Source organism: Dendrobates tinctorius, unplaced genomic scaffold (genome assembly GCF_039654945.1).
Source record: "Dendrobates tinctorius isolate UK_male_01 unplaced genomic scaffold, ASM3965494v1 ptg000060l, whole genome shotgun sequence".
Taxonomy (NCBI): domain Eukaryota; kingdom Metazoa; phylum Chordata; class Amphibia; order Anura; family Dendrobatidae; genus Dendrobates; species Dendrobates tinctorius.
Genome location: NW_027361728.1, coordinates 27,974,838 through 27,989,317, shown reverse-complemented (window position 1 = coordinate 27,989,317; position 14,480 = coordinate 27,974,838).

Below are 14,480 nucleotides of genomic sequence, written 5' to 3'. Positions count from 1 at the left end.
CTTCAGCCTTCAAAACTATGTTACTATGTTCCCTTTGGTCGGCAGTGGCGGCTGATGAACTAATATCACACAGCTAGTGGTGCCATCAGTGAGGCCAATGGGGTTCATCAGCTTTGCACTCCAGTGAACTTTCTCTTGGCAGCTAAGCTCTAGACACTGCCACAGCAATTACGCTCCTGTCAGTGTGAGACAGCTGATGTGACTGCTCTCCAAATCATCCGGATCGTCATGGGACACCATGGATTATTTTCACGTCAGACAGATGAAGGATATGGTTGCTTATTATTTTTGTTTTTTTCAAGAAGATATTGGCATAAGTGAATTAGGCATTAAGGTGAGTATTGTGGCTGTTTATTATTTTCTGTTCTTTACAGGTGATATGGGCTTCAATGGATTAGGTAGAAGATGAGTATAGCTATACTTTTTAATTTTTATTTCAAATAAAGAAATCTGTGTTGTTATTTCTATTAAAGGATGTTTTGGCTTTTTCTTTTTTACAATCTAACTATGGCATCTTATAGATGTCTCTCCATTTCTAACCCCTGAGCTTGATGTCAGAGACCATAAAACAGCTGATATTAACACCACAAATATTACCCCACTTGCCACCGTACCAGGGTAAGTCTGACGAGCTGTGCAAAGCGCCAGAATTGGCGTATCTGATAGATGCGTCTTCTGGTGCGGCTGCGGGCTGATATTTTTGGGCTGGGGGGCAAAATCCATGGCCCCTTGCCAGTCTGATAATGCCAGACCCCAGCTGTTTGCTTTAGCTTGGCTGGTTGCCAAAAAATGGGGGGTCCACCCTGTTTTTTTTAATTATGTATTTAAATAATTAAAAAAAAACAAGTTGAGGACCTCTTTTTTCTTGATAAATAGCCTTGATAAATCCAACAGCTGAGGGTTGCAGCTCGCAGCTATCAGTTTTGCCTGCACTGGTTATCAAAAATAGAAGTGACCCCATGTCATTTTTTATTATTATTTATTTATAGCACAGGCACCAGCTGATGAATACTCCCATCAGCAGTACCTGCTCTCGCTGTTATCAGTGACAGCTATCATAGGCTGATGAGAGTAGTACTCTCTCATCAGCGGACGTCTGTGACCGGAGGTAAACATTTTACCACCAGTCACAGCTGCTGGCTCACGCTGTCATCTGATGATCTTGCCACCAATCAGAGCACGTGTTTGCAGTGCTGTCATGTAGATTACAACATGGCAAACAGCAGATGTTCAGACCCCCCCATTCATTTGAATAGGATCCGAGTTCGGGTACTGTTCTGGTACTCGAACCAAACCTTTTTTTAGATGTTCGGCCGAACCTACCGGCCCATACATCTATGTTCACCCATCACCAATACTAATTATTCAGTTCATTTGTATTTTTGTTTTGTTCATTTACTTTGGGTTTCATTAATTGATAAATATAAACAGTTAACACTTCTATTTTTTAAACATTTTCACTTTGCAGCATTTCCTCCACACTTTCCTAAAACTCTATCACAGTATTGCATATTATTTTCATTATGTTGTAAACATTTTTTGCCCATAACTAGAGATGAGCGACTTTGCCTTTTTTCGGGTCGAGTCAGGTTTCATGAAACCCGACTTTCTCAAAAGTCGGGTCGAACGAAATCGTCCGATTATCGTGAAAAGTCGAAGGCCGACTGAAACATGAAACCCAATGCAAGTCAATGGGGAACCAAGGCCGGCAGGGAGTGGACGACAGGAAACACACCTACAGTGCCCATTTTACTGCCAAAAACATCAATTGTTATTACTTAAGCTTGTCAACCTTAATTTACTTTATAATAATAGTTAGGCATTGAAAACTGGGGGTTATTTGGCTAAAGTTGTGGGGGGAGGGCTGGCTCCAGATTTTTATGGGCCCAGGGCCAAAGAGTGTCAATGGGCTCCTTTAACAAATGCCACAATTCATGATCCTCTGATACGGCAGAGAAATAGCGGTATAGTACAATGAAAAATACTTCACTTCTTACATCTCATGACTGATATCCATTTTAAATTCTCCAATAGCTCCAAAAACGGACAGTATATTACTCCATACAGTATTTTGGCCACCGCATAGAGCGCTATACAGAGTAATGAGGCCCATATATTTCTCCATACAGAATCATTGGTCCCATATAATGTTTGAAACAATATATGATGAGCTCCACATAATGCTACAGTATATTTTGGTCCCCATGGATGAAGTTCCACTGTGTTATGGGCCCAAATAATGCTCCATAAATAATGGGCCCCATTTCTAATGCTCCAATGCACAATGGGCCCTGTAAATGCTGCTTCAGTGTCTGATGTCCACCTTTGGAATGCTCCAGTGTATGGTGGGCCTCAAATATCATTCTCCAGAGTGTAGTGCTCCCCAAAAATAGCTGTCCCAACATTGAAAACAATTAAATAAGTCTCCTCGCTAGGGAATCCCTGTACTAGTCTGGACTCCTCCTCGTCCCCATCTTCCATCTCACTGCACTTGGATTGTTTAGGCAGAGGGCGTACAGACGTGATGTCATCGTGCTCTCTGACCAGAATGTCACTGTCAGGAAATGCGGAAGACGTCACGGCGGTGGAGCAGGGAGAGGTAAGTATTTCAACTTTGCAAGTGTTGTGATCCTGAGCAAGCAGGGGGGGCCCACTCGTTGGCGATGGCACTGGGCCACTCATAGTACGGCGGTGTGTCTGACGGCGGGTGTGCACCCCCATCGTCAGAGACACTTGATTCTACTATGAGGGTGGGGGTTGATGGGCCCTCCCGTGGGCCCTCCCACCGGCAGAGACACTTTTGCGTACTATGAGGTGCCCTGTGCCAGTGCCGTCGCCCATGAGTATGCCCCACCTGCTCAAGGAACCTGCACTTTCATCTGCACCTTCTTCTTTGTCACCGTGTAAGGTGGTATAGTATGCGGGAAGGGGAGCCTGAGTTTCATCAGGGTCAGATTCTGGCTGTGTAGAGTGCGAGGGGAATGTAGTGGTCTGGGTCAATGTACCAGCAGATTCATCTAGCAGTGGCTGGGCATCAGTGCACTTGTGGCGCCCCCAGGAGTACAGTCGCCACAGTGGCATTACCTTCCTCCTAGGGAGTGTGATGTCATGCTTGGGAGCAGCGAAGGATCTCTCTAGCAGTTAAACCAACACACAACACAGTTCCCACTCCAGGCCAGCAGGGAGACCTCTGAACCTGACTGCTGAGGAGCTGCTCTCTGTGGTTGGGAGGAGGTAAGTTAGGGCAGTCTGTGAAGGGAAGGGGAAGTGTGTGGACGTGAGAATTGGAGCTGGAAGATGAGCAGAGTTAAGGCTCACTCCTAGCTGGAGCGCATGGTCGGGATTCCGGTCTCCGAGTTTGTAGGGACACTGACGGTCCTGCAGCAGAAACCGGAGGAAGTAGCAGCTGTAAATGCTCTGTTCCCAACTAAGGTTCGGAGGCCCCAGCAGCGACGTGTGTGAGCCAGAAGGAAAAGGCTATGGCTGCCTGCCATACGAGAAAGTTCCAAAAGAGTGTCAACAGGGGGAACTTCAGTGAACTCAGTACTGCGAGTACCTCAGATAAGCGCTAGAACGGAGGCCACACTACCTATCTGCAGAGAGAGAAATCCAAATTGCTTCCAGGCTGACCAACTCCTTCTTCATCTGTACTCTGGGTCCTGGACGGCACTTACCAAGTACAGGTAAAGGAACTGCACCACTGTGTCTGTCATCTTTCTCCTGCGTCTGGCGCATGGCTCTGCTACATCCTGCACTGCGCACCATCTACCAACTCTTTCATCTGCCCTGCGACTACAGCCCTACCTGTGCAGGGCTTCTACATCTTAGCTGCACCACAACATCTGTCCCAGAGAAGCGACACTGCAGCGTGGGTCAATGTGATCAGAAACCACAGGTTGCATCACGTATCATACACCTATAAACGTTATTCACCCCTTTGCATTGATGCCCAGGGCCACAGAACGGGTCATCACCACCAACGTGACACATCCCTCTGAGACACCGGCCCGGTAACAATTAACCCCACTGCCCTGGCTGGCCACCGACACTCCATGTCAGATTCATCTTGGACTGGGGAATTCACGATTTGACTTGATATCCCAGGCATGGTATGATAGAAAGAGCTACCTGGACTAATGTGAAGTGTGGCCTGCTGCATCATTCACTTTTGGTGGGGGTGAAGGACACAAGGAAAGGGGTTCTTCCTGACCAGGAGCCAGCACGTGATGACTCAGTGCTTGCATTTTTTGAAACTTCAGAAGAGGAGGGCATATTTGCTGGAGTCTGTTTCGGCAATGTAAGCCAAAACCACTTCCTGATGCTCCGGCTTTAAAAGCGGTTAACCTACTCCCAGAAAAGGTAGCCTTCCAGGCGTTCTGGAGCCAGACCATGACGCAGGCTCAACACCTCCTGCCTTAGCTGCTATTGTGCTTTTGCCACTACCAGCACATGCACCACCACCATCAGCACCAGCTGGCCCCCCCACGCCCACGTCCGCGGCCTCTTCCACCAAACTTCAAAATGTTGCAGAACATGAACCCAAAATAACATCAGATATATGGTACTGTATCAGAAGCGTACAGCTCTATACAGTCAAAGGATGATTGTCAATCTCCCTATATATACCATCAGTCACACAGAGACGCTCACAGGCTCAGTATGGATTAGACAAGAATATAAAAAGTGGAAAAAGTGTAAAGTATCATCAGATAGCAGGTATATATAGTATAGTTTAAACATTCTAAATCTCCGTAGATATTTCAGGAGGCAGACACAGATGCTCTCAGGCTCAGTATGGATTACAACACAATATAAAAAGCCGTAAAATGGTAATGGATCTGAAGAGTACAGCTGTACACAGTGTAGGGGTCATTGTTGTCAATCTCAGTTATTTTATTTCAGAAAATAACTCTCACTTGGTCAGTTTGGATTAGACCAGAATATAAAAAGCAGTAAATGGGTAATGTGTCACAAGCGTAGAGCTGTATACACTCGTGTTGGGGTAATTTTTAAATGTACATCTAAATTGCAGGAGTAACCCACAGACTGTCACACGCTCAGGAAGGATCACACCACAATATAACAAGAAGATCTGCAAGAAATAATCACACATGTGGGACAATGTTCCAGGTGTCAATGATACACTTAGAGTGGTGGGTGGAGGAGGACTTCCTGGCAGAAAGGGTACAGTATCACCAGATGCCAGGTATATATAGCATAGTTTAAACATTAAAAATGTACGTCTATATATTCAGGAGTAGTGTTGAGCCACCCCGCTAGTGTTCCGGTTCGTCGAACACGAGGCAAGTTCGTCAAATGTTTGTCGAATGTTCGACGAACAACGTTGAACACCATTGAAAACAATGGCAGGCAAGCACAAACACATACAAACACATAGAAAACAAGTACAAAACTCCTTAAAAGGTGTCCCAAAGCAGAAAAAATGCTCAGAATACAAAAATAACATATGGAAAATGGCAACTACATATAGAAAAGAGGTGGAGGAGTAAAAGGAGAAGGAGGAGACACAGATATAGGCATGTCATGCCCTTATGAAGTCAAGAAAGGCTGGAATAAAAATGTAAAATACCAAAAAACAGTAAAAATCTGAAATCGAAGACGATCATATACCGTCGGACTTCCCACCATAAATTGGGCCAACTGCTGATCGGGCGGGGTTATTCCCACGAACCTCTGAACAGCGTCCATGAAGGCAAAGTGTTTGGTTTCCGGGGGCAGTATGGTTGCAAAGCTGAACCTTAAAGGAATGTCCAGAAGGGCACCACCAGGAGTGGAGCTTGCGGCTTAATTCGACTCGGGAAACCTCAACCATGCCAACTACAGAAAAGATTGACAGATTGCAAGCTTTGTTGATTCTGCGGGTGGTGGTGGATGTCCGTTTTTAGCTGTGCTAGCGATTTATCAGCTTAATTCCGTTAGCAAACGAGGCTCCGGCATGCCCCCACGGTACGCGTCAAGCTTACTAGAAGGACCCGCGATTCCCTGGCACGCGAGATCGATCAATAACAGGTCTGTCATGCCCTTACATGTCTGGGGCTGCATGCGCGCTACTCTGAAAGGTCCAGCGTGTGTCGGTTACAGGTGCAGATAACCCGCTGAACCCCGTTAGTGATGGGGATCTGGGATTACAATTCTTCCCCGCGAATGAGGATTTCCCAGTAAGTGCAGGTCAACCGGAATTCCGGAATTAGGCCTAACCGGAATTCCAGAAAAAATGAAAAAATTAAGTGTCCAAACCGCAGGTGTTGTAGCTTGCTTAACAGCTGGGCTCCTATGCTGAGTAGCACGCAGTTCTTACATAAACAGGCGGCATAGATTGGTTCACTGGTGGGCTCCTCTGCTGGGTAGCAGACAGTGCTACAAGGCCCAAAAGGATATTCTGGACAATATGCGGTAAAAAATAATTAGAAACACACACGGTGTAGCTCCTTGACAGGTGCACTACACCACTTGCTACCAAACACCGCTACTATGCCATGAAACAGTCTATTAACATTGAAAACCATTATTAATGTGAAAATTAAGTTACGCTTTTGGTGAACGAACCATTCTCGAACGGAACCTCGAACAGACGAATTTTAAGCAAAGTGTTCGAGTTCGACGAACGGCTCGAACACCACCCAAAACAGCTGGAATTTTAACTTGGCGAACAGGTCAACTCGAACACCGCTCATCTCTAATGAGGAGGCAGACTCAGACGTTCTCAGGCCCAGTATGGATTCGACAAGATTGTAGAAAGTTGAGAAAGGGTACAGTATCACTCGATAACAGGTATATATGTAGCATTGTATGATTTGAGAGACCCCACCCCTTTCTTGTGTGACATTCACATAAAGAGCTGGCTTATACCACATGCCCATACCAGGAAGCGCCTGTCTTCATCCTGTACATTTAAAAACTGTTCACATGTTCAGGTTTTAAATACATTAGATAGGGACTGCTTCAATAGGGGTTACCTTGACGCGATGGAGCAGCTTGGTATACATTTATTTGCAAAAAAACGTATTGACTAAATACCCTGTATTTGTTATCATCTTTTTATCAGCACTTGCTGACTACTGGTATATGTTTTACTGCAGGATATTTCTGCACAATTGTCATTCTGTGCTCTCTGTTTGTGTTTGCGTCAGTGAGTGGTATGAACAGTGTCCTACCGACTTGTTCATATGTGTGCATGTCACTTGTGTTTTTAATCCTGTTTTTTCCGTGCCTATGCGTGATTTGAGAGACCCCGCCCCTCTCTGGTGTGACATGCACATAAAGAGCTGGCTTACACCATGTGCCCATACCAGGAAGCGCCTGTCTTCATCCTGTTCATTTAGACAATGTTCACATGTTCAGGTTTTAAATAGATTAGATAGGGACTACTTCAATAGGGGTTACCTTGACACGGTGGAGCAGCTTGCTATACATTTTTTTGCAAAAAAAGTATCGACTAAATACCCTGTATTTGTTATCATCTTTTTTTCAGCACTTGCTGACTACTGGTATATGTTTTACTGCAGGACATTTCTGCACAATTGTCATTCTGTGCTCTCTGTTTGTGTTTGAGTCAGTGGGTGGTATGAACAGTGTCCTACCGACTTGTTCATATGTGTGCATGTCACATGTGCTTTTAATCCAGTTTTTTCTGTGCCCATGCATGATTTGAGAGACCCCACCCCTCTCTTGTGTGACATGCACATAAAGAGCTGACTTACACCACGTGCCCATACCAGGAAGCGCCTGTCTTTATCCTGTTCTTTTAGACACTGTTCACATGTTCAGGTTTTAAATACATTAGATAGGGACTGCGTCAATAGGGGTTACCTTGACGCGGTGGAGCAGCTTGGTATACATTTTTTTGCAAAAAAACGTATCGACTAAATACCCTGTATTTGTTATCATCTTTTTATCAGCACTTACTGACTACTGGTATATGTTTTACTGCAGGATATTTCTGCACAATTGTCATTCTGTGCTTTCTGTTTATATATGTAGCATTGTTTACACATGAAAAACCTATGTCTATATATCAGGAGGCAGACTCAGAGGGACTCAAGCCCAGTATGGATTTGACGTGATTGTACAAAGTTGAGAAAGGGTACAGTATCACCGGAGAACAGGTATATATAGCATAGTTTAAACATTAAAAACCTATGTCTATATATCAGGAGGCAGACTCAGAGGGTCTCAGGCCCAGTATGGATTTGACGTGATTGTGCAAAGTTGAAAAAGGGTACAGTGTTACCGGATAACAGGTATATATAGCGTAGTTTAAACATTAAAAACCTACGTCTATATATCAGGAGGCAGACTCAGATGGTCTCAGGCCCAGTATGGATTCGACATGATTTTAAAAAGTTGAGAAAGTGTACAGTATCACTGGATAGCAGGTATATATCGCATAGTTTAAACATTAAAAATCTGCGTGTATATTTCCGGAGTCCGTCAAAGACACTCACAGCCTCAGTATGGATTAGACAAGAATCTAAAAAGTAGAAAAAGGGTTATGTATTCGAAACGTACACCAGTTTACACTGTTGGGGTATTTTTCAATCTTCATATATATTTCAGTCTCATTAAGACAGTCCTGACTCTCCGCAAGAGGAAACGAGATGGACACAAATACAGACAGAAAGTCGACTGATTGCAGAAATTTTAGAATTACTAATCACGGTAAAAGCTCCCGGGAGAATTCTTAGAGGCGATGCTGACCCTCAATTACGTTGTCTGTGGAGACAGCGAAAACAGTTCTTGAGAAGAAAGGTTTGATGTATCGCAGTACCATGGAACCCATCACCGTTACTCATCTCCATTAAATTGTGATCACAGGGACAGATGTAGGCATTCTCCTCACTGCCTATCATGATCTGTCAGGTAACTTTGGAGTGCAAAAGACACAAGCCACAGGCCATAGGCGATTCTATTGGATTGGCATGAGAGGACACATTTAAAAATGTGGGCAGGAATGTCACACGTCTGTGAGTCGGAAAACCGTGAAAGCTGATGATAAACCACCACTGCATCTCATTGTGAGTCGACGTCCATAACAAATGGAAGCCATTGATCATCTGAAGATAGAGCCCAGCAGGACAAGGCATAGCTACGTCTTAACCATCATCTATCATTTCACCAAATTTGTATTGGCAGTCCCATTGAAGTATTTAACAGGCCAGACTACACAGTGGTGGAGCAGGGAGAGGTAAGTATTGCAAGTGCTGGATCCCTGAGCAAGCAGGGGGGGCCCACTCGTGGGCGGCGGTACTGGCACAGGGCCCCTCATAGTATGCCGATATGTCTGTGTGCACCCCCACCGTCGGAGACACTTGATTCTACTATGAGGGACCTTGTGCCAGTGCATTGCCAAAGAGTGTGCCCACCCACCTGTCCAGGGCAACGGCACTCCCACGGGTGCGTGCGCCATGTGGTGACCCTGGCCCTGTGGGGGTAGCCAGCCCAGTTATGGAGGTGGAAAAAATGGCATATGTTGATGTTGGACATTCAGCAGCTGCAAATGGAGTAATTGGAGAAGTCCGCAGAAGAGGAGGACAAAAGCAAGCCATTTTTCTGGCAACCTACATGTAAGCAGGGGAGGGTGGGACAAAATCCTTTGAAACCCATGCATGGTTCATTTTAATGAAAGTTAGATCATCAACATTTTGGGTCGACAGATGGGTCCTTTCTTCTGTCAGGATTGATCCAGCAGCACTGAAGACTCGTTCAGATAACACACTAGCAGCAGGGCAAGCGAGCTCCTGTAAGGCATATTGTGCCAATTCAGGCCAGGTGTCAAGTTTACTGGCCCAATAGTCAAAAGGGAATGACCGGTGAGGGAGAACATCGATATGGGAGAAGTAGTTTGTTACCATAGTTGACAACTGCTGTCTCCTGTCACTTTCGATCGATGCAGTATTACCAGTCGTGTGAGCGGTACTTGAAAAATCAGTCCACAACATGGTCATGAAACCCCTGTGTCCAATGCCACTTTGGCTGTGTGCACCACAAACACCTCTTCCATGTTGCCCCCTACGGCTCATTGGAAAAACATCACCGCCGCTGTGTGCTGGGAATGCCTCAAACAAACGGTTTACCAGAGTTGCTTGTTTGTTAGCCAATATTAGCTCTAGGTTCTCCTGTGGCATGATGTTTTGGAATTTGCCTTTATAGCGTGGATCCAGCGTGCTGGCCAACCAGTAGTCGTCATCGTTCATCATTTTGGCAATGCGGGGGTCCCTTTTTAGGATCTGCAAGGCATAATCAGACATATGGGCCAATGTTCCAGGTGTCAATGATGCACTGCGAGTGCTGGGTGGAGGTGCACTTTCTGGAAAATCAACATCCCTCCAGTCACGCACAAACCCTGTACCTGACCTTGCCATGCCAACATTTTTTCTTGCCCCCTGAGAAGCATCCTCCTCCCCAAAATAATCATCCCCATCATCCTCCTCTTCCTCTTCTTCCTCCACCTCATCCACGAGACTTCCCTGAGTAGACAATAGCTGACTGTCATCAAGGCTTCCCTCCTCCTCTTCCTCCTCGGCTGCAGACGCCTGCTCCTTAATGTGCGTCAAAGTTTGCATGAGCAGATGCATAAGTGGGATGCTCATGCTTATGATGGCGTCGTCTGCGCTTACCAGCCGTGTGCATTCCTTAAAACACTGAAGGACTTTACAGAGGTCTTTCAGCTTCGACCACTGCACACCAGACAACTCAATGTCTGCCTGCAATCTGCCTGCCCGTTATCCTCCCACAAATGCATTACAGCCTGCCTCTGTTCGCACAGCCTCTGAACCATGTGCAGGGTGGAGTTCCACCTTGTTGCAACGTCGATAATTAGGCGGTGCTTGGGAAGGTGGAACAATCGCTGCAACTTCTGCATACCACTGGAGTGTACGGGCGACCGGCGGATGTGCGAGAGCAGTCTTCGCACCTTATGGAGCAGGGGTGTTAACTCCGGATAATTATTGAGGAAGCACTGCACCACCAGGTTCAAGGTGTGAGCCAGGCAAGGTATGTGTCTGAGTTTTGAAAGGGCTATTGCTGCCACAAAATTCCGGCCGTTATTACTAACTAAAGATGTAGACTGCCCAGCCATGACTCAGTTTGTCGCTGCAAGTAGTCGGCCAGTACCTCAGCGGTGTGTCTGTTGTTGCCCAAATACATCATCTTCAACACAGCCTGCTGACGCTTACCACTAGCTGTTCGATAGTGGGACAACTCATGTGCAACACTGGCAGCTGCGGATGGAGTGCTTGTGCGACTGCGCTCTGTGGACGAGCTTTCTCTTCTGGAGGAGGAGGAGGAGGGTCGAACGCCTACAGCCAACTGTTTCCTATACCGTGGGCTAGGCAGCACTGTGCCACTGCCACTGTCCCCTGTGGACCCTGCATCCACCACATTAACCCAGCGTGCAGTGATGGACACGTAACAGCCCTGGCCATGCCTACTGGACCATGCATCTGTTGTGAGGTGCACCTTTCCACTCACTGATTGCTTGAGTGCATGGACAATGCGGTCTTTCACATGCACATGGAGGGCAGGGATGGCTTTTCGCGAAAAGAAGTGCCAACTGGGTAGGTCATAGCGTGGTACTGCGTAGGCCATGAGCTCGTGGAAAGCTTTGCTTTCAACCAACTGGTAGGGCATCATCTCTAGCAAGATTAGTTTGGCAATGTGGGCGTACAAAGCCAGTGTACGCGGATGAGAGGATGAGTACTTTCATGTCTTACTCAGAGTCTCTGGTAGGGTGAGCTGGACTTGAGAGCTGCATATGGTGGAACTAGCGGTGGACATGGCGGACTGAGAGAGGGTTGGTGATGGTGATGGTGTTGGTGGTGTTGCTGATGGCCTAGATTCAGTCTTTCGTAGCAATAACATTGTGATTTCATGCCTGCTTTGCCCTTGCGATGACTCCTCGACATTGCTGCTGTTGGTGTGCTAACCGATGGGCTTACAGTGGGGGAAGCGATGTAGCGTTGCTGACTATCTTCATTCGGAGCAGGTGCACATGTGGTACATGAGGTTTCGTAGTCCGTCCACGCTTGCAAGTGCATGGTGGTTAAATGTCTAAGCATGCAACTGGTATTCAAATTTCTCAGATTCTTCCCTCGGCTAAAGGTCTTTGCGCACTTCTTACAGATAACTTTTGCCTGATCATTAGGATTTTTTTCAAAAAAGTGCCACACTGCACTCTTCCTACTACGGAAGACATTTTTAGACCTTGCACGCTGTGCTAATTTGACTGTCCTGCAACTCTTTTGGTTTTGGTAACACGTTTTTGGACTGCTACGGTCATGCCGGATAACAGCTGTTGCGATGTCGTTGCCTGCTGCAGATCCTCCTCCTCCTCTTCTCAGCTATTAGCAGCAGCACCCTCTTCCCCAATGGATGCCAATCTGGGTCAACAACTGGGTCATCCATCACCTCCTCTTCAATTTCAAGTGCACCTTACTCTGTGTCACCGTGTAAGGTGGTATAGTATGCGGGAAGGGGCACCTGAGTTTCATCAGGGTCTGATTCTGCCTCAGTACACTGCGAGGACAATGTAGTGCTCTGAGTGAACGTACCAGCAGAAAAATCTAGCAGTGGCTGTGCATCAGTGCACTCCATGTCAGATTCATCTTGGACTGGGGAATTCACGATTTGACTTGCTAACCCAGGCATGGTATGTGAAAAGAGCTCCATGAAGTAATCGGTAGTGTGGCCTGCCACATCCTTCACTTTTGGTAGGGGTGAAAGACACAAGGAAAGGTGTTGTTCCTGACCAGGAGTCTCCACTGACGACTCAGTGCTTTTATTTTTTGAAACTTCAGAAGAGGAGGCGAGAGAGCTGGAGGCTGTGTCAGCAATGTAAGCCAAAACTTGTTCCTGAAGCTCCGGCTTTAAAAGTGTTTTACCTACTCCCAGAAAAGAGAGCCTTCGAGGCCTTGTGGAGCCAGACGATGACGCAGGCTCAACACCTCCTGCCTTAGGTGCTACTGTGCTTTTGCCACTACCAACAGATGCAACACCACTACCACCACCATCAGGACTAGCTGGCAACCCCCGCCCACTTCCATGGCGCCTTCCTTCCTCATTTTTGTGAAAATGTACCCAAAATACCACCAGCTATATGGTACTGTAAAACAAGGTAGAAGGTGGATCTACTATTGGTGAGAATTTGAGTCTCACTATAGATTTGAGGACGCAGAACTATTGTCTCAGGCCCAGGAGAGATTACACCTCAATGTAACAGGCTGAAATTGGATGGTGTATGACAAGGTGGAGGGTGTCTATAGGATTGGTGAGAATTTGAATCTCACTATAGATTTGAGGACGCAGAACTATTATCTCAGGCCCAGGAGAGATTACACCTCAATGTAACAGGCTGAAATTGGATGGTGTATGACAAGGTGTAGGGTGTCTATAGGATTGGTGAGAATTTGAATCTCTCTATAGATTTGAGGATGCTGAACTATTGTCTCAGGCCCAGTAGTGATTACACCTCAATGTAACAGGCTGAAACTGGATGGCGTATGATAAGGGGAAGGGTGTCTATAGGATTGGTGAGAATTTGGATTTCACTAGAGATTTGAGGATGCAGAACTATTGTCTCAGGCCCAGGAGAGAATACACCTCAATGTAACAGGCTGAAATTGGATGGTGTATGACAAGGTGGAGGGTGTCTATAGGATTGGTGAGAATTTGGATCTCACTAGAGATTTGAGGACACTGACAATGATGCTCTCAGTCCAAGTATGGACGCAGGCAGCCTAATAAGCAGGACTGCTGCACACACAAAAGGGTGGAAAAATGAACACTTGGTAACTGTGCAGAAAAGAGGAAGAAAAGTATTTTTGCTTTTAAAAAGCAGTTTGCACAGCAGTGTGCAAACAGCAATGCAGATATCAGGGAGCCTTATAAGGCAGCCTAATAACCAACAGAGCTGATGCACAAAAATAGAGCTTCCCCTGTCACTGCACACAAAGTTTTGTGTTGTAAGTGGAAATCGCTAAAAGCAGAAGCAGCTTTTTGGTTTCTTCTTCCCTGCCTAACGCTCTCCCTTATTCTGAATCAGCAGCCAGCAACCTCTCCCTAATGCTAAGATCGGCAGAAGTAAGATGGCGGTCGGCATTCACGCCCTTTTATAGCCCCTGTGATGCCACACAAAGCCAGCCAATCACTTGCATGCCCTTCTCAAAGATGTTGGTGACCGATGCCTATGTCATCACAGTTCCCACAGTGTGCGTCCTCCATCATTGGCTGAAAAAGGGCGCTAGAAGCATCTTTTGAAACGCGACTTTGGCGCTCTGGTCGCCGACCTCGTGGCCGACCTCATGCTATGGTCAGGTTTCGTTTCATGAAACCCGACTTCAGCGAAAGTCGCCGACTTTTGAATATGACCGACCCGTTTCGCTCAACTCTACCCATAACACAACCAACAATGCAAAAGCAGAGAAAGAATCACAAAATCTTAGTTTCTTATGTGCTTGTGTTAA